This window comes from Oncorhynchus nerka, linkage group LG22, assembly GCF_034236695.1.
Source record: "Oncorhynchus nerka isolate Pitt River linkage group LG22, Oner_Uvic_2.0, whole genome shotgun sequence".
NCBI lineage: Eukaryota > Metazoa > Chordata > Actinopteri > Salmoniformes > Salmonidae > Oncorhynchus > Oncorhynchus nerka.
Genome location: NC_088417.1, coordinates 68,877,453 through 68,902,690, shown reverse-complemented (window position 1 = coordinate 68,902,690; position 25,238 = coordinate 68,877,453). Strand labels below are relative to the sequence as shown.

General features: G+C 44.2%; 1 protein-coding gene and 1 long non-coding RNA gene across 3 annotated transcripts in view; both read right to left on the bottom strand.

The window, feature by feature from the left end:
• Positions 1-25,238, bottom strand: part of LOC115105548 (autism susceptibility gene 2 protein-like) — a 540,119-nt gene that overhangs the window by 168,507 nt on the left and 346,374 nt on the right.
• The window catches only part of LOC115105550 (uncharacterized), a 69,359-nt gene continuing 59,519 nt past the window's right edge, over positions 15,399-25,238 (bottom strand). The window contains exons 2-5 of one of the 2 annotated variants that reach the window (XR_003859880.2): positions 17,364-17,423; positions 16,728-16,916; positions 16,487-16,633; positions 15,399-15,943 (exon numbers count right to left, since the gene is read on the bottom strand). This is a non-coding gene — a long non-coding RNA (uncharacterized LOC115105550). Of the gene's footprint in view, positions 15,944-16,486; positions 16,634-16,727; positions 17,424-25,238 lie in introns of both variants that reach the window. The other variant, XR_003859879.2, reaches the window with a different exon arrangement.

The window sequence follows — 25,238 nt, the reverse complement described above, 5'->3', positions numbered from 1 at the left end:
TCTAGTTCCTGCATATCTTGCCCATCCCTGACCATCACAGAAACATCATCTGCATATGCTGAGACTGCTATTCCTGTCACCACATCCATGCCTGTCCAGCACACTCCCGCAGTCTCCTGCGTAGCAGTCCTAAAAAAGGCTCAATGGCTAGTGTGTACAGCTGCCCAGATAGAGGGCATCCTTGTCTAATGCCCCGTCTCACCCAGACTGGCCTACTGAGCCCCCCTCCCACCTTAACCATACATGACGCCCCAGCATACAACAGCTTCACACAGGTCACAAAACTCTTCCCAAACCCAAACACAGACATCACATTAAACAGATACTCATGATCCACTCTATCAAAAGCCTTCTCTTGATCTAAAGAGACCAGTCCAAAGTTCACATTAGAAACTCTCGACAAGTCCAACATGTCCCTAATCAAGAACAAGTTGTCCGTGATTGAGCGTCCCGGTACACAATATGTCTGGTCCTTGTGTATTATAGAGTCCAGATGGGACTTCAGTCTGTTAGAGAGGACCTTGGCAAAAATCTTGTAGTCCGCACAGAGTAATGCCACAGGCCTCCAGTTCTTAAGTTCACACAAGTCCCCTTTTTTGGGCAGGAGAGTCAGAGCCGCCCGACGGCAGCTCATCGGCAACTCTCCTACCCCAACGCATTCACGCAACAGAAATCCTGTCCAATTGTTCCCCAGAATTTTTTGTAAAATTCCACTGGAAGTCCATCGACCCCGGGTGCACGACCGGGGGACATCTGGGTTACTGCCTCTGCCAGTTCATGTGACAACAGAGGAATGTCCATTTCATCCCTCTGTGCCCGAGAGAGCTTAGGGGAGTCCTGCGAACAAGACCTGAGCACACATAGGATCACACATTTCTGCCCTATACAATTCAGTATAAAACTCCACAGTCCGCTCCCGCATCTCCCCCCACCACAGAGGTCACCCGCCCATCAGACAGCCGTAGACAATGCATACCCTTGGCTTCACTGCTCTGTCTTTCCAAACCAAAGAAGAAGGAGCTGGGAGCATCCATCTCCTTGAGCATGGAGAACCTAGCTCTTACAAGTGCTCCCTTTGCTTTAACCTGGAAAAAACTGCCCAGGTCCCTACGTAATTCGGCTAAGTTAGCCTGGAGGCCTACATTGCCTTGCCCCACCATCTCTACCTCCATCTCACTAATACACCGCTCTAGTTCCCCCAATACTCTCCTAGCCTCTGAGGATGAGAAAGCTGTGTACTGTTGACAGAAAAGACGAATTTGCACTTTCCCCACATCCCACCATTGACTCAGAGACTCATACTCCTCTCTTCGCTGCCCCCATCTTTCCCAAAAAGTCTGGAAACCTGAGCAAAAAGTGGCATCTTGTAAGAGCTTTACATTGAACTTCCAATAAGATGCCTGCCGGGGCCCTGGTGAAATAGACAGCCGAGCCATGGTTATGTGGTGATCCGAAACCCCACTGGGAGAATGGTAGCACCCAGCAGCCTATTGCTCTGATTCCTGGACATGTAAAACGATCAAGTCGAGCTGCACTCACCCTAGCCCCAAAACCTTCACCCACGTATACTGTCTTGTGTTTGGATGTTTAGTTCTCCAAACATCCACTAGGTCAAACTGATTAAAGATGTCCCTTAACACTCCCACGGACACTGAATGAGGCTCTTCCCCATTTCTGTCTTTTGTAAAATCCATTGTACAGTTCCAGTCACCTCCGATCACCAGCGTCTCCTCAGGCGCTACTTGTGAGAGTTCCTGTCTAAGACTCCCAAATAGAACCCCTCTTTCTCTCCCTGTGTTAGGCGCATACACATTTATAAAGACAAAAACCATGTTGTTAATTTCTGCTTTAACAACAAGCAACCTACCCCTACACACCTCCTTTGAGGAGCAAATTTTTACAGCCAGACCCGGTGCAAAAAGGACTGCCACCCCTGCACTAAGATTTGTCCCATGGCTCAACACACTTGCCCCTTTCCACCAGAGCCCCCAATCAACTTCATTCACCACATCACTATGCGTCTCCTGCAGAAACAATACCTGTACTTTTTTTGTTTTACATATTCACCCAACACACTCCTCTTTCCCCGCATCTCTGGCGCCATTTATATTGAGCGAGCCTACCCGAAGAGTCTCCATAAGAAGTGGGAGAAAAGCCAGCAGAGAAATAGACCAATAGCAAAGCTCAAAAAGCCCCAGTGTCAGTAAGAAATTAAACATTTAAACAGTGTCTGAAGGTAAACCTTTACGCACTGTTGTGACCCACTTCCTCAACCTAAACCGTTTCCTGGGTGAGAGGACACCATGCCCCTCATTTCTCATAGCATGTTGTACTGATCTTACAAACTTTCTAGGATCAGGAAAAAAAGTCTCAAGATTAACTTTTTTCCCCTTAGTCTCATTCAGGAACCTTGTCAGTTTTCTCAACGTGTACTTAGACCCCTCTGGTTGACTGGCTGTCAGCTCCGGGCCAATTGAAGAGGAGTCTGAAAAAAATAACTCCTCATCCTCTTCCTCAGACTCACTTTCCTCCTCTTCTCTATCTCCCACCCTGACCACCTGCCCTTTCTCTCTGGTTAGGGCCTCACCCACAGCAACAGGCAACATTTCCATGGTGCCTTTGTCCACATCCTTTTTCCTTTTCCTCTTGACACCCTCCTCCTCCCCCCTAATCTCTTACACTTCCCCACTATACTCTCCTCATCCACTAGAATAACCTGACTAGACGCAGTATCATCTGCACCACCCTCCATAGCATGACTAGGGCCAGCCTCAGCTACACCACCCTCCATAGCATGACTAGGGTCAGCCTCAGCTACACCACCCTCCATAGCATGACTAGGCCCAGCAACATCTGCACCACCCTCCATAGCATGTCTAGGCCCAGCCTCAGCTACCCCACCATCTCTAGCCTGACTAGACCCAGCCTCTGCTTCTCCACCATCTCTAGCCTGACTAGACCCAGCCTCCACTACCCTACCATCTCTAGCCTGACTAGACCCAGCCTCATCTACACCACCATCTCTAGACTGACTAGGCCCAGCCTCTGCTGTCTGCATCTCCTTACCCCCTGCATTTTGACCTCGATTTCCCCCACTTGCACCCTCACCTCGTCTATGGCCTTTATGTGGGCACGCAAAGCTCTTGTGCCCCAAATCCCCACATTCAAAACACCGTAGACTATCTGTGCTGGCAAAACCTGCATAGAGTCCCTCCCCATGCCTCACTTTAAAATGCACATTTAGCTGTTGCTCATTATTGTTCAGAAACATAAACACTTGCCTCCTGAACGAAACAACGTGCTTAACGGCATCTGCCTGAAAACCTGCTGACAGTACACGGAAACCGCTAGCAAACTTACCAAAACGACTCAGCTCTTTCCTAATTTGATCATCCGTAATAAACGGAGGCAAATTTGCCACTACAACTCTTGTTGAAGGGGTAGAGAGAGGTGAAATTGACACCAACACATCCCTTACAAATATTCCGCTAGCAATTAGCCTACCGACCAAATTAGCCCTTTTCATGAACACAACCACAGCTTTGTTCATTCTAGAAGCAGAATGTATAAACTCAGCTCCTACCTGTTCACCGACCGCGAGCAGAACCTCCTCCACCTTAACTCCGTTCTCAGGAACACACCTGAATCCATGCTGTATCGACAGCGTCTCCTCCGCTAGGCTGAGAAGCCATTGCGCACACTACACCTTCCACCCCCAGGAAAGTTACTCTGTCCTCTTCCACCCTAACTTTGAAAAAAACTTTGGATACCGCTAAAAACAAATATTGCATTAACCCTCCACCATAGAAAATAACATGTAAAGAAAATAATCAAGAAAGTTAGTTAGGATAGAGCTTTCCACACCAAACACTCAAACTCCAAAAACACCCAGCATGCACCGAGAGAGAGAGAGAGAGAGAGAGAGAGAGAGAGAGAGAGAGGTAGACAGAGACAGACATAGAGAGGGAGAGAGAAAGAGCGATAGGGAGACAGAGTGTGAGAGAGAGAGAGAGAGAGAGAGAGAGAGAGAGAGAGAGAGAGAGAGAGAGAGGAGGGAGGGAGGGAGGGAGGGAGGGAGGGAGAGAGAGAGAGAGAGAGAGAGAGACAGAGACAGAGAGAGACAGAGAGAGACAGAGAGAGACAGAGAGAGACAGAGAGAGACAGAGGCAGAGAGAGACAGAGAGAGACAGAGAGAGACGGAGAGAGACAGAGGGAGAGAGAGAGAGAGAGAGAGAGACAGAGAGAGAGACAGAGACAGAGACAGAGAGAGAGACACAGAGAGAGACAGAGAGAGACAGAGAGAGACAGAGAGAGACAGAGAAGTACAGGGTATGGTATGAGGAGCTGAGGGGAAATTGGACATCCTGTATAGGCCATCATAAAGATCTAACATCAACTAAACACAAAGTTATTTGTTATTATTATTATTATTCTACTGACCATAACAACACATCCTATATCTCGTCAGCTGATACCTAAAATGAGAAACATATCCATGTCTGCTGCAGAAGGTTCTGTAGGTCAACATTATATAATTCTGTTCTCAAACCAAAACGTCACCAATGTGGGTCATAACTTTCCACAAATGTTTGATCCTTCCCACCACTTCTTATTATTTAAACAACTGTGTGTATATGTAGAAGTATGTGAGTGTGTTCGTGTATATGAGTTTGTCTGTATATGTAGACATATGTGAGTGTTTATGTATATGAGTTTGTGTGTAAATGACTTTTGTACATGCTAGAGTAATGCCAAAGCTGAAAACAAAAGCCCTGTCAATGTCTTGCAGCGTAAAACTGACTGTTTGGGAGTGGCCAATCCATCACTTTAACACAGAGACTTCAACTTTTTCTTGCCCAGTGACCTCTGTCCAGGCAAACCTGAGACCCAGGGTACCACCATCATATGTTAACGTCTTAGGTGAATGATAATGGCAAAGATAAATAATCAACATTTTACATGATTAGATTTGGTAGATCATTTTCATTATTTTGACCTCCCTACATTATAATTGGAAGAGAAAGTGTAAACTCTAACATAGCCTTTTTCCAAAAAAAGGTTAGCCATGTTTTTGCAAGAATGTATATGCCAGTCAAGAAAGCTTACTAGAAGCCAGAGGCACTTGCCATGACCGGTACTGGCTGGTACTTTTTCAAAGCCTATGTCAAATACTCCACTGAGAGTAATTAGCTCCTATGAGTGTAATTTGCTCAATATTAGGAGTTAAGAAATAAATGTGACATCAATAGAAGGAAGATATTCCTCTCTTTTCTACTTTAAAATAGGAGAAAATCCCCTTCATATGTTTTGGCGGACCCCCTGCAGTACGTCTGTGGAACCCCAGTTGAATAGCCCTGCTTTAACACATAATAGCACAAGGTCAGGGACTGTTGCTCTGAGGCTCTACATTTCAGCAGACACACAATATATTAACACCAACTGTTTTCTAGGAAATCTCAATGACTGAATTCGCTTTGTTCTGCCAATACAAACACAGGGTTGGCATGAACTTTTCAAGTTGAGAAAACAGCACACTTATTTAAGATGTTCATGTAGGGATAATATAACAAAAACATTTATCCAGGCCATTTTGGCGGATTAGTGTGGGCCAGGCTTTGCTGGTCATCTGCTTTGGGCCAATGAGAGCAGAGCAGCCTGCTCCAAGCCAATGAGAGGAGCGCTCCTCCAGGGAGCTATCTGTGGCGTCCCAGGTCAGGCGTGGCATGTGCTCTCTCTGTCTCTCCAGGCCTCCTCCGGGGTGTAGAGCCTCAGCCTGCTGGCCCATGCTGCAGCAACAGCCATCTGCTGTCCCCCATTGAGTTGGCCGGTGAGGCTGCACAGGCCGGCGGCAGGGATGGGCGGCCCTCCCCTGGTTTGGGCGCAGGGCCCGGGGGTGGAGGGGGGAGGGGTCCTCCCTGGTGCTTCTGAGAGCCACTCCATAACACTTTCCTCATGAGCGGCCGGGCCCTCCGGAGGGCTGCTGGAACGTCTCGGAGCCATCTGGGGAGAAGTGGAGCGTGGCGGGGAGCAGCTGGACGCTTAGAGATGCTATTTAAGTCCTGGCAACCCAGCTCCATCAGTCAGTCATCGGGTAACACAGGGAGGGAGCACAGCCCTCCGCGTCAAAGACATCCACAGACAGACTTCCACAGGCCCCGGATGGCTGACGGCAGCAGGCCCTCACTCTGTTGCTCACAGTCACTCACTCACAAGCTACCATGGCTATATTGAAGTCATTGTTCAATGAATTGATGTGATATTCCACTTTTTACACTCATGGGGCTCCTGGAGCAGGTTTATGAGTAATGGATCTGTTCCTATAACGAGCTAGTTTCAATACAAACATAAGCGTTTATGAGCAAACACAGCTTGCAGGAGCAGCTGATTAGCTGTGTCAAGACAGAGAGGTTTACAACCTCTGGTGCTGGTCCAGTAGACTCCTCCACTCTGTGGTTACACAGACAGGGGCTGTGTATATGCTTGTATTTAAGAGGTGGTTGTGGGTTGGTTTATAAACAGGAAATGACTGCTATCTGAGAAAAGAGATGTGGAGTGTTGCTCAATAAGCAGTGTACTTAAGATGTTATCGCTGTGCAATGACAAGTGTGAGCAGGGCAGGAAGATAAAGAGGCAGAGGGCGGGGTCACAAGTCTACATCCCAGGAACCACAGCCGCACTTCTACTGAAGGCAAACAGTAACTGGTGTTGCTTTCTTAACAACGAATGAAAGCTATCTTCCATGATATGAATTTGGAATAACTAATTGGAAGCAATGCTTTCTGACAACTGACATAAGCCATCTTCCAAATCACGTTATGAATTTGGTAAAGCTCATTGGAAAGCAATGTGCACACATGCTGTATGGTTCTCTAATGTGTTGATGAAAACATACTCTTGCAGAGCAAACAAATGCAAACATGTCAACCCAAAATTATGGGTTTATCTCATCTGCTGTTTGTACAGATACAGTGCCACTGCCAAGCCCTGAACACCAATAAAAGACACATGTGGGAATAAGCCAGTACTCTTTCCCTACATAGGCTGCGTTTACACAGGCAGACCAATTCAGATATTTTTTCCACTAATTGGTCTTTTGACAAATCACATCATATCTTTTAACATCATATCTTTTTCAGAGCTGATCTGATTGGTCAAAAGACCAATTAGTGGAAAACAAAAATCACAATTGGGCTGCCTGTTTAAACCCAGCCTAATATCCTCAGATAATTAGGAATTAAGGAATGAATTAAGAGTGAATTCATGAATTAAGAGATATAGGATACCAATAAACTTTACTTATCACTCATGTCTCTCAAAGCAATATTTTTCTAAAAGAGAGCAACACACCGCCACCTACACCCACTCATAGACCCTCACACAAACAAGCCTTCATGAAATTCTACGTTCTAACTGGAAACCAAGAAGAAGAGAGGGTTGTCTTAGCAACTGTCGATTGGCCGCTAGAGACCTCTATTCACAGAGCTCCCTCCTCCCCCTCCCAGGAAAACATTAATTAAAGTGTTAAAGGTAAAAGAAAGTATTGACTTCCTGTCCACGCCCCTCTGAGAGGGTGCAGGGTTTTCCTAGCTCAAGCCCGGGAGCAAGCTGGTGAGAAAAAGCCCCACTAAGATCAATTAAGGCCGTTCACTAGGAGACTGAAAGCAAGACAAATGGAGGCAGAAGGCCCGATTATAAAAAACCTTTGTACAGATGTAAAGCAATTAGAGTTGTCTGTGGGGGCCAGGCAACATGGTACCTGTGAGTCATAGATCCTACAGCCATGCCATGCCGTCTCAAACCGGAACAATCACTCTTTCTTTCTTTCTTTCTTTCTTTCTGTTTGGGCGGCCAGCCCCAGCACAGCCCAGGCCAGGCCGAGTCAGGCATCTTGTGTATTAGTGTCATAACATGGATATTTAGAGGCATAAATGATTCGATAAACCGTGAGCTTACTGTACTATATATGCATGACCAAGTAACAATAAAGCAGTGTATGTGAAGCTTATTGGATTCCATTCTAATAAACTACTATGGTAGCTCTACTAACCATGCTGGTCAAAACAAGCCCAACAGCCATCCAACCAGCCAGGGAGGGGGTGGGGTCACAGGCTGCGGAGGGTAACAAATTGATTCCTAATGGGAATTTATGTTCAATGGTTACATCTACAATTAACTAAGCAAAAATTCTCCTTGCGACCCGAGATTATAAAATAATTTTGACAAATGGCGGCCAAGCCCGTAATTACCTTTTCCCTATTTCTCTAACGCTGCTAGCTGGGGCCTCTCATTATTTATTGGTCGTTTTAAAAAGCAGGTAAAGGAGAATGAATGCCTGGCTGTCATTGTGTGTAATGGGGCTAATAATGGTGTCCCGCGTACTGCATAATGATGTTCCACCTCTCCATACAAAAGCCATCTCTTCTCCGGTGCTGGCTGGTGCAGGTAGTGCATGCCCAGACTGCAGGTTAGGGTTATAAAAGCTCTGTGCCTCTCTCTTCTCCGGTGCTGGCTGGTGCAGGTAGTGCATGCCCAGACTGCAGGTTAGGGTTATAAAAGCTCTGTGCCTCTCTCTTCTCCGGTGCTGGCTGGTGCAGGTAGTGCATGCCCAGACTGCAGGTTAGGGTTATAAAAGCTCTGTGCCTCTCTCTCTCACCCGGCCAGCGGGCTGTGCGGCCTATATAAACTGGAGAGAGGAAGCACCAGGGAAGAGGAACTTTATACTATCTGACTCCAGCAGCTGCTGTAGCCATCCAGACGTCTTCACTTTCATCCATGCACACAAGCTCACACACGTACATACTAACAAACACACAGTTGCCAAACATAATTTTCCTTATCTGTGTAAGCTTCTGGAATATTCTCATCGACCCCCCATTTTTGTTGGTGAAATGACAAAATGAGCCGTCATTCAGTGACATGAGAATAGTTCACAGGACAAATATCCTAAAACCACAATGATGATTTAGAGGATAATAAAATCAGACCCAGCGCCAGGATAAAGGGGGGTCTGTGAGGGGGTAATGTTTTGGGGGCTTCTTGCATTGGAATTATATTGAATTCTGCTTATATAATCACGCTTTACCACAATAAACATAAAGTTCAAATGCTGAGACTCTGAGATAATTGAGTGCTTTTCAATTCAGCTGTGCAGTATCAGCACAATGGACAGCGCCCTACAGCAAGGCCGTTTTGGTAATGACTATACGCTACAAGATAGATAGGGCAATTCAACTATTACAAACATGTCACGATCGTTATAATGAGTGGACCAAGATGCAGTGTGGTATGGTTCCATCCTCTTTATATTGAAGTGAAACTCAAAGAAAACAATAAATCGCAAAACGAAACATGAAGTTACAAAAGTGCTCACAGGCAACTATACATAGTCAAGATCCCACAAAGCACAAAGGGGAAATGGCTGCCTAAATATGATACCCAATCAAAGACAACGATAAACAGCTGCCTCTGATTGGGAACCATACCAGGCCAACATAGAAATATAATCACCTAGATGACCCACCCTAGTCACACCCCGACCTAACCAACATAAAGACGAAAAAGCTCTCTATGGTCAGGGCGTGACAAAATAGCCTATGGGAATGCAGCCATACACACATCTTTCTTGCCAAAATAATGCAAACTAAATGTTGAAAGTAGTAGCCTATTCATTCATGCATGCAAACAGAAATACTGAATAGCAGTTTGGCTTATAATACCGACAGCAAGGCCATTTTGGTAATTGTGGAGGCCAGGTCATCTAATGCAGCACTCCATCACTCTCCTTCTTGGTGAAATAGCCCTTACACAGCCTGGACATGTGCTGGGTCATTGTCCTGTTGAAAAACAAGTGATAGTGGGACTAAGTGCAAACCAGATGGAATGCTGCAGAATGCTGTGGTAGCCATGCTAGTTAAGTGTGCCTTGAATTGTAAATAAATCACTGACAGTGTCACCAGCAAAGCACCATCACAACATCACACCTCCTCCTCCATGCTTCACGGTGGGAACCACACATGCAGAGATCATCCATTCACCTACTTTACGTCTCACAAAGATGTGGCGGTTGGAACCAAAAATCTCAAATTTGGACTCATCAGACCAAAGGACAGATTCCACCGGTCTAATGTCCATTGCTTGTGTTTCTTGGCCCAAGCAAGTCTCTTCTTATTATTGGTGTCCTTAAAATGTGGTTTCTTTGCAACAATTTGAACCATGAAGGCCTGAAGCCAAAGACTGGCCAAACTTGTGTTTCTAATTTATAGACTATAATGATTTAATAGAACAAAACGTTGTTTAAATGCTGAGTGCTTTATGTCCCTACCAGGCAATTGTGTCACACTTGCAAAAGCTTCACAGTGTATTTCTTTGTAGGCTATAGCCTTGAAATAATTGAAACAATATAGCCAAGAATAATGAATTTACATGACTTCTTAGGCTCCCTGTCTGGCTCCTGATCTATTTAGAGTGTTTAGATGCTGTTTAATTTGACATGTAGCCTATTTGAAATGATGTGCGCTTCTTACATTCACCTTTTCATGTCAATTCAGATACTTTTCATTCAAATGGTTTGGTTTCAATACTTCAAAACCAATTGGTAGGTCCAGGTAGTCACAACCATAGATGGGTGTTGGTTAAATTGTGATTTTTAAAAATTATTTGTCACGACCGTCATAGAAATAATTGGACCAAGGCGCAGTGTGAGTAGAGTTCCACATTTTATTAATAGTGAAACTTCCAAAAACAACAAAGCGAACACGATCGTGCAGTACGTAGCGCACATAGGCACTATTACAAAACAATATCCCACATCAGGCACACTAAGTATGATCCCCAATTAGAGGTAACGAATATCAGCTGCCTCCAATTGGGAACCATACACACACACCAACATAGAACTAAAATAACTAGAACCCCCCCCCCCTCTCTATGGTCAGGGCCTGACATTATTATTATTATTTCAGGTAAGAAATTCTTATTTTACAATGACGGTCTACCCCAGCCAAACTTCCCCCTAACCCGGACGACGCTGGGCCAATTGTGCGCCGTCATATGGGACTCCCGACCACGGCCAGTGGTGGTACAACCTGGGATCAAACCAGGATCTGTAGTGACACCTCTAGCACTGAGATGCAATGTCTTAGACAGCAGCCCCCTTGGAAGCCCAAAGTAATTTACTGAATGGAGCAAATTTGGACAGGAGTGTTTTTTCGCTGGAGTGGTGTGCAAAGCACTGAGAGGGATTTCCAACAATTCAACCCCACTCACATGCTCTGGTCTAGGTTTCAAACTGCTTCTGGAAGCAACGTCAGCACAAGAATTGTTCGTCTCTGGAGTGAAGAATCACGCTTCACCATCTGGCAGTCCAACGGACGAATTTGGCAGATGCCAGGACAAATGCTACCTGCCCGAATTAACAGTGCGAACTGTAAAGTTTGGTGGAGGAGGAATAATGGTCTGCCGCTGTTTTTCATGGTTCGGGCTAGGCCCCTTAGTTCCAGTAAAGGGAAATCTTAATGCTACAGCATACAATGACATTCTAGACGATTCTGCGCACAAACAGGAACAGTTTGTCGAGCTTGGTGTGGAAGAACTTGACTGACCTGCACAATGCCCTGACCTCAACCGTCAAAAACCTTTGAGAAGAATTGGAACGCCGTCTGCAAGCCAGGCCTAACCAGTGCCCGACCTTACTAATGCTCTTAAAGCTGAGTGGAAGCAAGTTCCTGCGGAAATGTTCCAACATTTAGTGGAAAGCTTTCCCAAAAGAGTGGAGGGTGTTATAGCAGCAAAGGGGGGCCAACTCCATATTAATGCCCATGATTTTGGAAAGGGACAAACTAGAATATCAATACACAACATATTCCTCCCCCTTTACTTTTGATGCCTCATACGGAAAAAGTAAATATTCACTGTTTTGCATATTATTTTCTTTTTAACACAACAGTTCTCTTAATGTACATAAAATGAACTTTTCAGAATAACATTTCCTGAACTAGCGAAAGAGGGGAGACTGCCTCAGTTCCCAGACTTAACCCTGGGGTGTATTATGCCCCAATATCAGAAGTTAGTCTGAACTAAAATATTCAACCTTTCAGAGGGTCATCTTTCTCTTGCAGGGTAATGACGACGTACAGGTGAGTCTACAGTCACATTGTTTCTGAGTCTGAGTGGTGATGGTGTATGCCCAGACTGAGGTGCAACAGTACCCTGAATAGGCACTCTGACTGGTTCAGGTGAGTCTGTAGCACTTTCAAAAATTGTAGGTTGCTGCAGTGGATGTTCAGGTGATGGCTTGTAGTCGTGGTAGGTCTCCAGTAGCTGATCTTGGTTTGTCACTTGACTTTGTTTGTCATCTCTGAGGTTTGTTCCTGGCAACAGTTTATCCACGTGTCTTCTCCAGATTATGTTCTCCAGGGCTTGTTTGTGTGACCACTGTTGCTGGTATCCACTTTGGAACTTTGCAGTAGTTCCGAGCAAGAACTCCCTCTCCAGGTCTGAAGCTTCGGTCTTTTGCTGTGCTTCGTCTCTCCACTTGTGCTCTCTGTTGTGTCTGTACGACCTGTTTAGTCTAAGGAGGTCTCAGGAGGTTGAGTAAGGTGCGAAGCTGTCTTTTCATCATGGCTGACGTGGTTGCGACTGTGGTTGTAGCATGGGGACTGTTTCTGTAGGTCAACAGGAAGGTGTTTAGGCACCTATTGAGGGACCCGTTCCCTTGTGAAGATTTTAAAGCTTGCTTCATCGTCTGGACAAATCGTTCAGTGAGGCCGTTCATTGCAGGGTGATACGGCGCTGGCTTGATGTGCTGAATTCCATTTGCTTCCATGAATGACCGGAACTCTTCAGACACCAGTTGTGGGCCATTATCGCTAACGAGTTGCGTTGGTAATCCAAAGCAACTGAAGGTTGACCGTAGCTCTTCGCTGAGCTGCTCTTCATCACTGTGATCTCTAGCCATTTGTTATGTGCATCAACTACGACTAAGAACATACAATCCTCAAGTGGGCCTGCATAGTCTATGTGGACTCACTGCCAAGGCTCCTCTGGGAAGTCCCATGGATGTAGTGGCACTAGCTGAGGCATGTTCCTCATCTTTTGACATGCAGAACATGACTTGGCCTTGTCTTCGATAGCTGCGTCCAAACCTGGCCACCAAAAGTAGCTGTGTGCAATCTCCTTCATTCGCACCATGCCACAGTGCCCTGAATGGAATTTTTCAAGCACCTGCCTTCTCAGTGGGGGTGGTATGATGACTCGAAAGCCCCATAGTTCTGTGACCCGTGACCTGGTTTCCCACAGCGATAGCATTGCTTGCCACCTACTGCCTTGTTTAAAAAAAATCCGTAGACACCTTATGCACTTGGGTCATGTTTTGTAGCAATTATTGTGGCCTTTGTGTTTTGCCAATTGCGCGATCAAGCTAGCAGCAAGTATATATGGTTGTCCTTGTTCAATAGAGTCAACAATGTTCATATCTGACACAAAATTGCAGGATATCTAGGCTGACCAATTGTCCCTGGCTTTGAATACAGCCCGACGGAAGTCCTACTTTCTTGTTCAATTGTGCTCCCACCCTTGAAGGCAAGCTTTCAAAAGGGTTTCTACAGGAGCTATGTTACCATCCACTGTCTATTTGAGGTTGCTAAATAATTACAATGGCTGCTTCTGATGATTCCTCTTTCCAAGAAGAGCAGGACCACAATTTTTTACATAGGGACATACAGCTCTATTAATTTGAGTCGGAATACACTGAAGAGAGCAATAGGAAGCAAGTAATAGGGAGCTACGGTCAATCTCCGACTGGTGGTGCCTATGCGGGTGCTGTCCAGCCATGCCGACAGAATAGGGATATCTGTGCTGCAACGAACTGCAGAACCCATGGTTTGTGTGTAACAGACCAATGAAGTTTGACGCACATATGGATAGAGGGGTGCTGGAGACCTCCAAGATCAACTGGCAGGGCATCCTAGACCAGCTGGACCAGGAGGGCAAATGACAAATTATTAAGATGTTTTGCTGCCAGTAGCTAGCTCGCAATATAAGCTCTATTTTTACATGAGGCAGTGTCATTCAGTACAGTATAATTGTGTGATCAATTCAGCCATAATGGGGCTTGCTAGTACCACTACAAGCCAACCTAACCAAGCTGAGCTAGCTAGCTTTGTTTGCTATACGCAAAATGTACTGTAGCCTAATGTTATAGCTAGCCTAGCTAGCCTCCGTGCATCTCATTAAGATCGAAACTGGATAAATGACTCATAATATTATTTGAGTAACTATACTTGTGTGTTGTAGCTAGCTAGCTAATGTCTGTGAGATGTTCTGCATCGTGCTGCTACAGTACGAATACAGACAGTCCACAACGATTGCCCATGAAAGTCGAAGTGTTTTTGTCATTCTCTTACAGACAATACCGCTTGGTGACCTACAGAATATTTTGTGAGTTTGTTCTATGTTGTTGGAGCCATTCGAGTAATTTATCCTTCACACGATGGACAGCATGTTGGATACAAAGCAGTTGAGGACTCAAGAGTTGTGAAAGGTCCCATAACAACAGTCTCCCCTTGTATCAATGTGACTCCGAACACCTCACTGCACCCCCCAAACACACCATATACAAGTATTCCCTTTGTGGAACTGTAGTATATTTTCCTTCAACTGTGTATGTCATACATTACAATAACTGCTCCTGCATACTGCTGTGTAAATTCACCTTAGTCTCCAGAGTATATATATTTTATCTTGAATACAAGCCATGTCTACTTATTTGCTACATTGACACACTAATCTACTGTATTATTGAAACATGTTTACTTGCCAACAAATGAAAGTTGAAATAATACACCAACTCCCTGCATTTAGAGGTGGCAGGTAGCCTAGTGGTTAAAGTGTTGGGCCAGTAACCGAATGGTTGCAAGATCGAATCCCTGAGCTGACAAGGTTAAAATCTGTCATTCTGCCCCTGAACTAGGCAGTTATCCCACTGTTCCTAGGCCGTCATTGCAAATAATAATTTGTTTTTAATGGTCTTGCCTAGTTAAATAAAGGTAAAACAAATAATTGGAGATGTGGTTATCAGGTTATTGTTTTATTCATATTGAACCTCCTCTGATAGAATTTACCACCTTCTTGCTTGGTGTGCCCACTGGAATTTGTGTCCATGACAATTTTTGTTATAGGTTTATTTGTATGTGGCTGTCAGTTTCATATAGGTTGATACTTGTATCAGCAAATAACAATATACTGTATAATACCAAGTTAAACCATAGAAACGGCAACCCAAAACTCTGTGAAACCGAGGTAAAAGGCGATAGCTAACGTGAGTGAAGGTAGTTACTGCTTTTTCCCTTCCCCCCCATTTTCTCCATAACACAACACAATGGAAGCAGGACATTTGTCCACACGATAAAGCATGTATTTAATGTATAAAAAAATGTCAGTAAGTCATTTTTGGTCAAATGTTCCATTACTGCACTTTTGCTTGGTAGGGCAGTACTGGTTTCTGATGCAACTGTAAACATTTAGTAACTTGTCAGTACACTTGTAAAAAATATTACAGAAAACATTTTATCATACTCCTTTATATACATATGTACAAGAGTTAGCAATATCTATACCAGAATGCAATTGTGAGCATACTGGGCATTCTGTGTTATACTACAACATCAGTCTAACTGAATATAGATGTTGTGTTGGTTGAATGTTCCAGGCAAGTTCCAGAATGTTCTTCAGCTGTTGAACCTTGTCTTGGGCAATGACAGTTGGATTAGCAGGCTTTGGCGCTGTGGCGTTGTCGGCAGGGATGTTGTGTTTGGAGAGCTGTTACTCTGGCTGCTTGTAGACCACCGTCTTGCCTCTTCCTGAGTGATAGGTTCTGGGCTTGTACACTTTCTTCACCACCCACTGCTTCAACCTCTGCAGAAGATTTCTTTGTACTGCAAGTCTACTGGAAAGACATGAAGACTGATCATGAGGATGTGTAACCATAAATGTCCTGTATATATAATGCTTACTTACTTACTTTGTGTATTTCATATTTCTCATTCTTATTTCTTGTGCACTTTTATCTAGTAATACATTGTTATTGATTATTGTATTGTTGGGTTTTGAGTTTGCAAGAAAGGCATATAAGAAAGAAACCATGTCATCTGAAAAAAAGGGGGTACAGTAGACTGGTATGTGTTTTGTTACACTCAGAGTCAATAATGGGACATTAGGATGGGCTGTTAGCAAAGATGTGAAAAGGTTGAGGGGGGCTTGACTTGTAGACCATCTAGTCATGTATAGTTGTGTATGAGCACCTACAGTTGTGCTGTTGGGTAGACAAGCACTGCCAACAATAGAGTGAATAGTCTATAAGAGTATACTAACAGCCCCTCTCCCCCATACCAAAGAACTGAATGCAAGGGTGTAAAAAGTTTGAAGAGCACTTGATTTGTATGTTTGTGATTATTTTTTTCTCAAGATGGGATTGTGCTTTCATAAATACCTTTGGCTGTCCTGGCTTGTTTGCGTCCCACATTCTCATTATGCTCCCGGAGAGCAAGATGAGTCCGCACCTTCATGCCTAGGAGCCCAAAACACTGGTGCTTTGGGGTATACTTCAGTAGAGCACTGTGGAATGCCTCCAGATGGCCTGTGTTGACACAGAAAAAAAAGAGTAGACAAAGACTTTTGACTTTTGTGATAGAACATATGAAATCATTATGCTGTTATTGATGACTACTAACCTGTATGTTTGAATCTGGCCATGTGTGAGAGATCTGTTGTGAAACGTTTGCCCAACACAACTGCCGAGAGGTCACAACTGAGTCCACGGACAGCCACTTCGTCTTGCCACGATCATCATCGTACAGGTCAGGGTGTTGACAGTGGACTTCCTCCCCCTCCTCTGTCCAGCTGTGTACGTCACAGATGTACTTGAGAATGGAGGCACACATATGCATTAGCGTCTTCAAAGACAGACAACATATATTTGCTTTTAGATGTCATCAATACAGGAGATGCACCAGTACAGTTACTACGTGTCTTCTGGACCCGTACTAGGTAGTATATCCATCCATCCCCCTAGTGCCAATAGATCATGCATACTAACCTTCACACACAATACCAACCCCCAACAGACACCAGTCAGTCACCCACACTATCCCTTTCTTACTAATACCTACTTTTCTCCAATTTAGACTTCAACCTTTGAATAAACAATCAATTACGCCTCCATTATACAGAGAACTACAGTAGAAGTTGTAACCTACTTATTAACACAAAAACTATGACAGCAAGACAGAGACCGTGTTATTGCCTAGCTCCAGTATATTTATTTGCTCATCATGGAGTCATGGATAGATTTAGCAAAGGTGACTTACACTAGTTCCGGGTGCTGAGCTTGATGTTCATTCCACTGCAGATGTTGATGGGATTGGACTCTGTAAATAGAACACGTACAGTGCATTCGGAAAGTATTCAGACCCCTTGACTTTTTCCACTTTGTTACGTAACAGCCTTATTCTAAAAAGGATTAAATTGTTTTTTCCCCTTATCAATCTTCACACAAATCCCCATAATGATAAAGCAAAACCAGTAAAAAAATATATATATTTTTTAAATATTTTGCTAATATACATTTTTAAATTATATGTTACATTTATGTCAGTATTCAGACCCTTTACTCAGTACTTTGTTGAAGCACCTTTGGCAGCGATAAAGCCTAAAGTCTTCTTGGGTATGACGCTACAAGCTTGGCACACCTGTATTTGGGTAGTTTCTCCCATTCTTCTCTGCAGATCCGCTCAAGCTCTGTCAGTTTGGATGGGGAGTGTAGCTGCAGAGCTATTTTCAAGTCTCTCCAGACATGTTAGATTAGGTTCAAGTCCAGGCTCTGGCTGGGCCACTCAAGGACATTCAGAGACGTATCCCGAAGCCACTCCTGCGTTGTCTTGGCTGTGTGCTTAGGGTCGTTGTCCTGTTGGAAGATGAACCTTCACCCATTCTGAGATCCTGAGAGCTCTGGAGAAGGTTTTCATCAAGGATCTCTCTGTACTTTGCTCTGTTCATCTTTCCCTCGATTCTGACTAGTCTCCCAGTCCCTGCTGCTGAAAAACATCCCCACTGCATGACGCTGCCACCACCATGCTTCATTGTAGGGCTGGCGCCAGGTTTCCTCCAGACTTGACGCTTGGCATTCAGGCCAAAGAGTTCGATCTTGGTTTCATCAGACCGGAGAATTTTGGTTCTCATGGTCTGAGTCCTTTAGGTGCCCTTTGGTAAACTCCAAGCAGGCTGTCATGTGGCTTTTACTGAGGAGTAGCTTCCGTCTGACCACTCTACCATAAAGGCCCGATTGGTGCTGCAGAGATGGTTGTCCTTCTGGAAGGTTCTCCCATCTCGACAGAGGAACTCTGGAGCTCTGTCATAGTGACCATCAGGTTCTTGGTCACTTCCCTGGCCAAGGCCCTTCTCCCCCAATTGCTCACTTTGGCCAGGGTGGCCAGCTTTTCGGCTCTATGGACAATTCCTTCGACCTCATGGCTTGGTTTTTACTGTGACAGGATTCTCTACACCGGCAATTCCCAAAGTACACCGATGCCATCGGAGGTATGCCAAATAAAAATGTGATTCACATTTTCAAACAGTCCATTTAGATTTTCCAACGAGTCTATACACTTGGGTGATGTTTTTTCTCACCTGAGTAGCCTTGTTTGACTGCCAAAAATAACATTAAACCATCTAGTGTTCAGAGAAATAACAACACAATGTCAAATACGGGTAGCCTTGTCAAATAATTAACATCCAATCACATAAACCATTACTCTCTCGCGGGAATTCCACTAACGACCCGTATGTAGCCAATCGTAGCTGCTGCTCATTCCGTTTTCTCGAAAATTGATCATTTGTTTAAAAAAAGTAAGGCCTGCGTCCATAGAGACACATACCAGCTCTACTGGGTGTACTGCTACTACCAGCAGTACTACACCTGCACTGTTTCACTATGCATCAGTGACATGGCAGAAGATGTTTTGAAACAATTACTGCTTTGCATACAAGCCAGTGAATTATATGCATTACAGCTGAATGAGTCAACAGACATGGCTTGCCTGGCACAGCTCCTGGTATATGTCCGTTACATTTCTGGGGGGGTCAATTAAGGAAGACATCCTCTTCTGCAAACCAGGACAACAAGAGAGGATATTTTTAAGTACTGTGGACAGCTTTGTGACATCAAATGGACTTTGGTGGTCAAGATGTGTTGGTATCTGTACTGATGGCGCAAAAGCCATGACAGGGAGACATAGTGGAGTGGTAATGCGCATGCAAGCAGTTGCTCCCGACTCCACTTGGGTACACTGAAGCATCCACCGAGAGGCTCTTGCAGCCAAGGGAATGCCTGACAGCTTGAAAGACGTTTTGGACACTACAGTGAAAATGGTTAACTTTGTTAAAGCAAGGCCCCTGAACTCTCGTGTATTTTCTGCATTATGCAATGAAATGGGCAGCGACCATGTAACGCTTTTACAACACACATAAGTGCACTGGTTAACAAGGGGCAAGGTATTGACACGCTTTTTTGAATTGAGAGACAAGTTTAAAGTTTTCTTTACTGACCATAATTTTCACTTGTCTGACCGCTTGCATGATGACGAGTTTCTCACACAACTGGCCTACCTGGGTGATGTTTTTCTCACCTGAATGATATGGATCTAGGATTACAGGGACTCTCCGCAACTATATTCAATATGCGGGACAAAATTGAGGCTATGATTAAAGTTGATGGGCCTCTGTGGAGTGGATTTACAAAGGATTTAAATGGACACGTCAAATCTGATTTAGAGATCTACCATACAAAATGTGTTATTTCCACTTGTGTTTCATGAGAAAAAGGTTTTCCAAAATTACCTAATGGGTCCTTGAAGCAAATTTGGTCAGCAAGAGGAAAAACAACTACATACAAAGTTTCAATATACTATATATTTTACCTCTTGGGGATGTTATTCGAAAACATAATGTTAACTTTCACTGCTATGTGGATGACACATAGCTGTACATTTCAATGAAACATGGTGAAGCCCCAAAATTGCCCTCGCTAGAAGCATGTGTTTCAGACATAAGGAAGTGGATGGCTGCAAACTTTCTACTATTAAACTCGGACAAAACAGAGATGCTTGTTCTAGGTCCCAAGAAACAAAGAGATCTTCTGTTGAATCTGACAATTAATCTTAATGGTTGTACAGTCGTCTCAAATAAAACTGTGAAGGACCTCGGCGTTACTCTGGACCCTGAGCTCTCTTTTGAAGAACATATCAAGACCATCTACGTAACATTGCAAAAATCAGAAACTTTCTGTCCAAAAATGATGCAGAAAAATTAATCCATGCTTTTGTCACTTCTAGGTTAGACTACTGCAATGCTCTATTTTCCGGCTACCCGGATAAAGCACTAAATAAACTTCAGTTAGTGCTAAATACGGCTGCTAGAATCCTGACTAGAACCAAAAAATTTGATCATATTACTCCAGTGCTAGCCTCTCTACACTGGCTTCCTGTCAAAGCAAGGGCTGATTTCAAGGTTTTACTGCTAACCTACAAAGCATTACATGGGCTTGCTCCTACCTATCTCTCTGATTTGGTCCTGCCGTACATACCTACACGTACGCTACGGTCACAAGACGCAGGCCTCCTAATTGTCCCTAGAATTTCTAAGCAAATAGCTGGAGGCAGGGCTTTCTCCTATAGAGCTCCATTTTTATGGAACGGTCTGCCTACCCATGTCAGAGACGCAAACTCGGTCTCAACCTTTAAGTCTTTACTGAAGACTCATCTCTTCAGTGGGTCATATGATTGAGTGTAGTCTGGCCCAGGAGTGGGAAGGTGAACGGAAAGGCTCTGGAGCAACGAACCGCCCTTGCTGTCTCTGCCTGGCCGGTTCCCCTCTTTCCATTGGGATTCTCTGCCTCTAACCCTATTACAGGGGCTGAGTCACTGGCTTACTGGGGCTCTCTCATGCCGTCCCTGGAGGGGGTGCGTCACCTGAGTGGGTTGATTCACTGTTGTGGTCATCCTGTCTGGGTTGGCGCCCCCCCCTTGGGTTGTGCCGTGGCGGAGATCTTTGTGGGCTATACTCAGCCTTGTCTCAGCATGGTAAGTTGGTGGTTGAAGATATCCCTCTAGTGGTGTGGGGGCTGTGCTTTGGCAAAGTGGGTGGGGTTATATCCTTCCTGTTTGGCCCTGTCCGGGGGTGTCCTCGGATGGGGCCATAGTGTCTCCTGACCCCTCCTGTCTCAGCCTCCAGTATTTATGCTGCAGTAGTTTATGTGTCGGGGGGCTGGGGTCAGTTTGTTATATCTGGAGTACTTCTCCTGTCCTATTCGGTGTCCTGTGTGAATCTAAGTGTGCGTTCTCTAATTCTCTCCTTCTCTCTTTCTTTCTTTCTCTCTCTCGGAGGACCTGAGCCCTAGGACCATGCCCCAGGACTACCTGACATGATGACTCCTTGCTGTTCCCAGTCCACCTGGCCATGCTGCTGTTCCAGTTTCAACTGACCTGAGCCCTAGGACCATGCCCCAGGACTACCTGACATGATGACTCCTTGCTGGCCCCAGTCCACCTGGCCATGCTGCTGCTCCAGTTTCAACTGTTCTGCCTTATTATTATTCGACCATGCTGGTAATTTATGAACATTTGAACATCTTGGCCATGTTCTGTTATAATCTCCACCCGGCACAGCCAGAAGAGGACTGGCCACCCCACATAGCCTGGTTCCTCTCTAGGTTTCTTCCTAGGTTTTGGCCTTTCTAGGGAGTTTTTCCTAGCCACCGTGCTTCTACACCTGCATTGCTTGCTGTTTGGGGTTTTAGGCTGGGTTTCTGTACAGCACTTTGAGATATCAGCTGATGTACGAAGGGCTATATAAATAAATTTGATTTGATTTGATTTGATTCAAGTCTCTATCCGGGGCAACGGATATGAGGGTTCAAGTGAGACTGCTTATAACAGCACCACCTATAGGCCAATCAGTGACAATCTTTTTGACCAAGTTCCTCATGGTCATGTAATAAATCAAACAATCTGAGAATAACAATAGGTTTCACATAATCGCTTTGACATAATCGCTTTGAACCCCTAATAATAAAATAGAAGGGGAAAAAACGACAGGGTGAAATGTTGAAATAAATACCAGTCATATGATACTATCTGGTGTTTTCTTGACCTGTGTATGTATCTAATTTAGCCTGATCCAGACCATCCGGCTCTTCTCATTGTTTAATGTTTAAATAAATACCAGACATATGATACTAACTGTGTATGTATCTAATTTAGCCTGATCCAGACCATCCGGCTCTTCTCATTGTCACATAATCACTGCCACAATAACATTGAGCTGGGGGATAAACATGGTTCTGCTTTAAATCAGGGAACTATCCACCACTCAGAGGGGCGAGCCAAAGAGACACTGCCCTCGGCACTTTGGGGAAGGCAGCAGACTGACGGCCGTGATCTGGGTCTGAGTTTGAGTTCATGAGAAGGTTTTCAAAACTTTCCAAGATGAACATCTATACTGGCGGACCTTATGGGTCTTTCAGGCAAATTTCTTCAGCATGAGGAAAAACACCTAGATACAAAGATTCAAGTCTCTAGGTCGAACGCAGCGCTGGAAATAAGGGTTTAAGGGAGACTGCTTATAACAGCGCCACCTATAGGCCAACGGGTGCCATTATTTTTACCAAGTTAGTCATGGTCTGTAGGGTCTTTGTGCCAAATTGGAGAAAAAAATTACCAATCTATGCTTGAGTTTTTTGACCATGTAAAAATCACAATAGGTTTCACAGCTTCACTGTGAACCCCTAATACTAAAAAATGAGAAATAAAGATGAAAAAATGACAGGGTGAAATGTTTAAATAAATACCAGACATATGATACTAACTGTGTATGTATCTAATTTAGCCTGATCCAGACCATCCAGCTCTTCTCATTGTCACATAATCACTGCCACAATAACACTGAGCTGGGGGATAAACATGGTTCTGCTTTAGATCAGGGAGCTATCCACCGCTCAGAGGGGCGAGCCAGAAAGACGCTGCCCTCGGCACTTTGCGGAAGGCAGCAGACTCACAGCCGTGATCTGGGTCTGAGGTTGGGGCGGTGGTCCGGAGTGCACGTCTTTTCGTCTTCGGCCAAGAGATTAGGCGCGAGGACATTTGTTGGAGAGTGGATACACATTTAAGATTTAGCGGGATCAGTGCAGGGATTTAGTATCAATAAAGACAGATAGCTGGGACTAAAAACCACGAGGGAGAAAATCAAATAAAAAGCTCATATCCTGTGAACATCCCCCCTTTATGACAGTTGGGAGTAGAACGTGCTCGTCTTAGCTCTCTTTTTTTGTTTGCTTGAATCAAAAGCGAGAGTAGAAAAAAAGAAGCAGATTTTCTTTATCATCTGAGACAGATAGCATGTGACTGGTTGGTTGGTTGGTTAGAGCTAGGTTAGAGTAACCACTGGGAAAAAATGAGACAAAGGGTTGATTGGCAGCAAATGCAACACTAGTAGAGCACATCTCTCTCTAGGGCCTGATAAGACGAGACGGGAGTATCAATCATCTTTCTCCACACTTACATCCACAGCGCATCAGTGCAATTCTCCACCAATCATTTTGCCTTTGTTCTGTTCTGGTCCTCTCCTTTGTGTATCACAAGCAGAGCCATTAACTTGGGTTTTGATCAGTCGGTGAAAACAAGCTTCCTTTAAGGAAGCAAGGCAAAGTCAAAGGAATAAAAATACAGCTTCACACATCATCACACAACTGTCAGATGGCAATATCCTGCTTTTCCTTCCATTATTTAGGCAGGGGAACTGCCTTCTAAAGGTTTGAAGAACGAACGAGAAATCGCTGTTGCCAAAGTATGATATATCCATTGACATTGACCCCATTATTTTTATTTCTACTTTGCACATTCTTACATTGCAAAACTACCATTCCAGTGTTTTACTTGCTATATTGTATTTACTTTGCCACCATGGCCTTTTTTGCCTTTACCTCCCTTCCCACCTAATTTGCTCACATTGTATATAGACTTGTTTTTTTTACTGTATTATTGACTGTATGTGTGTTTTACTCCATGTGTAACTCTGTGTCGTTGTATGTGTCGAACTGCTTTGCTTTATCTTGGCCAGGTCGCAATTGTAAATGAGAACTTGTTCTCAACTTGCTTACCTGGTTAAATAAAGGTGAAATAAAATAAATAAAAAACATAAAGGGGGCTTCTATAAAATCCGGACGCACCAGCACACTTCTCCTTCAGAATGTATTACAGGACCACAGCAGTAGTGAATAGAGACAGTATAACATTGGAAAAAACATCCTAATGAGGAGAGGTGGCCAGGCCTTTCATCTTGGGCCGACCTCATATGATTTAGGACCAAATAGACAAAACCTTCCTCACAGCGTCATCTTTCTCTGCTTGACCTTGCCTTTGAAGTAAACTGGAGAAGAAAAAGTATTTTTTTATTTTTCATTTTTATTTATTTCAAACTACCTCAAATAAATCTGCCTTCATAGCATTGTTCCACACACAAAACATTACCTTAAAATAAAATATCATATATTTTTTTAATTCATTAAGCTTTTTCATTCAAAAGCTTATGAAAGAGAAAACTAACTAAACCCAAAAGAAAAAATCTAAATCCATGGAACTGAGCATGAAAGAGAGGCCAAGGACGTTGTATCCCAAGCGTTAGATTGGTTTTCCATCCCATGATTAGCCCCATCCATGCTAATTACACTGAATGGGAACCAATTAGAAGGAACTACTCTTCCGCTAATAAGGATTTGGGTCTTTGTCCGTCTTAGGACATAATTTGTACTATGCTGCTGTCCCCGAGCTACTGCTCTCACTTAGAACCACTCCTCTTTCTAGTTTAGAGCTACACAGCAGCCTTTTATATTCATACCAATACCAATCACAGCCTACTCTCTATTCCAGAGCTGAGGTAGCCTTTTATATTCCAACATATCAGAGGATCCCATACTGCAACCTTTTATATATATCAACCAATCAGAGGAACCCATCCTCTCTGGGTCAGGCCGAAACCACTGACAATAGGATGAAACAACTGAATCCTTAGGTGGTTAAAAAGGAACACATTTACTAGTCTTCACAAGTAACTAAATTGAAAAGGTTAAAGACGTTGCTAGCCATTTTTATCCCCCTTTGCATGACAGATGGTATCTCCCAATGACATGTAAT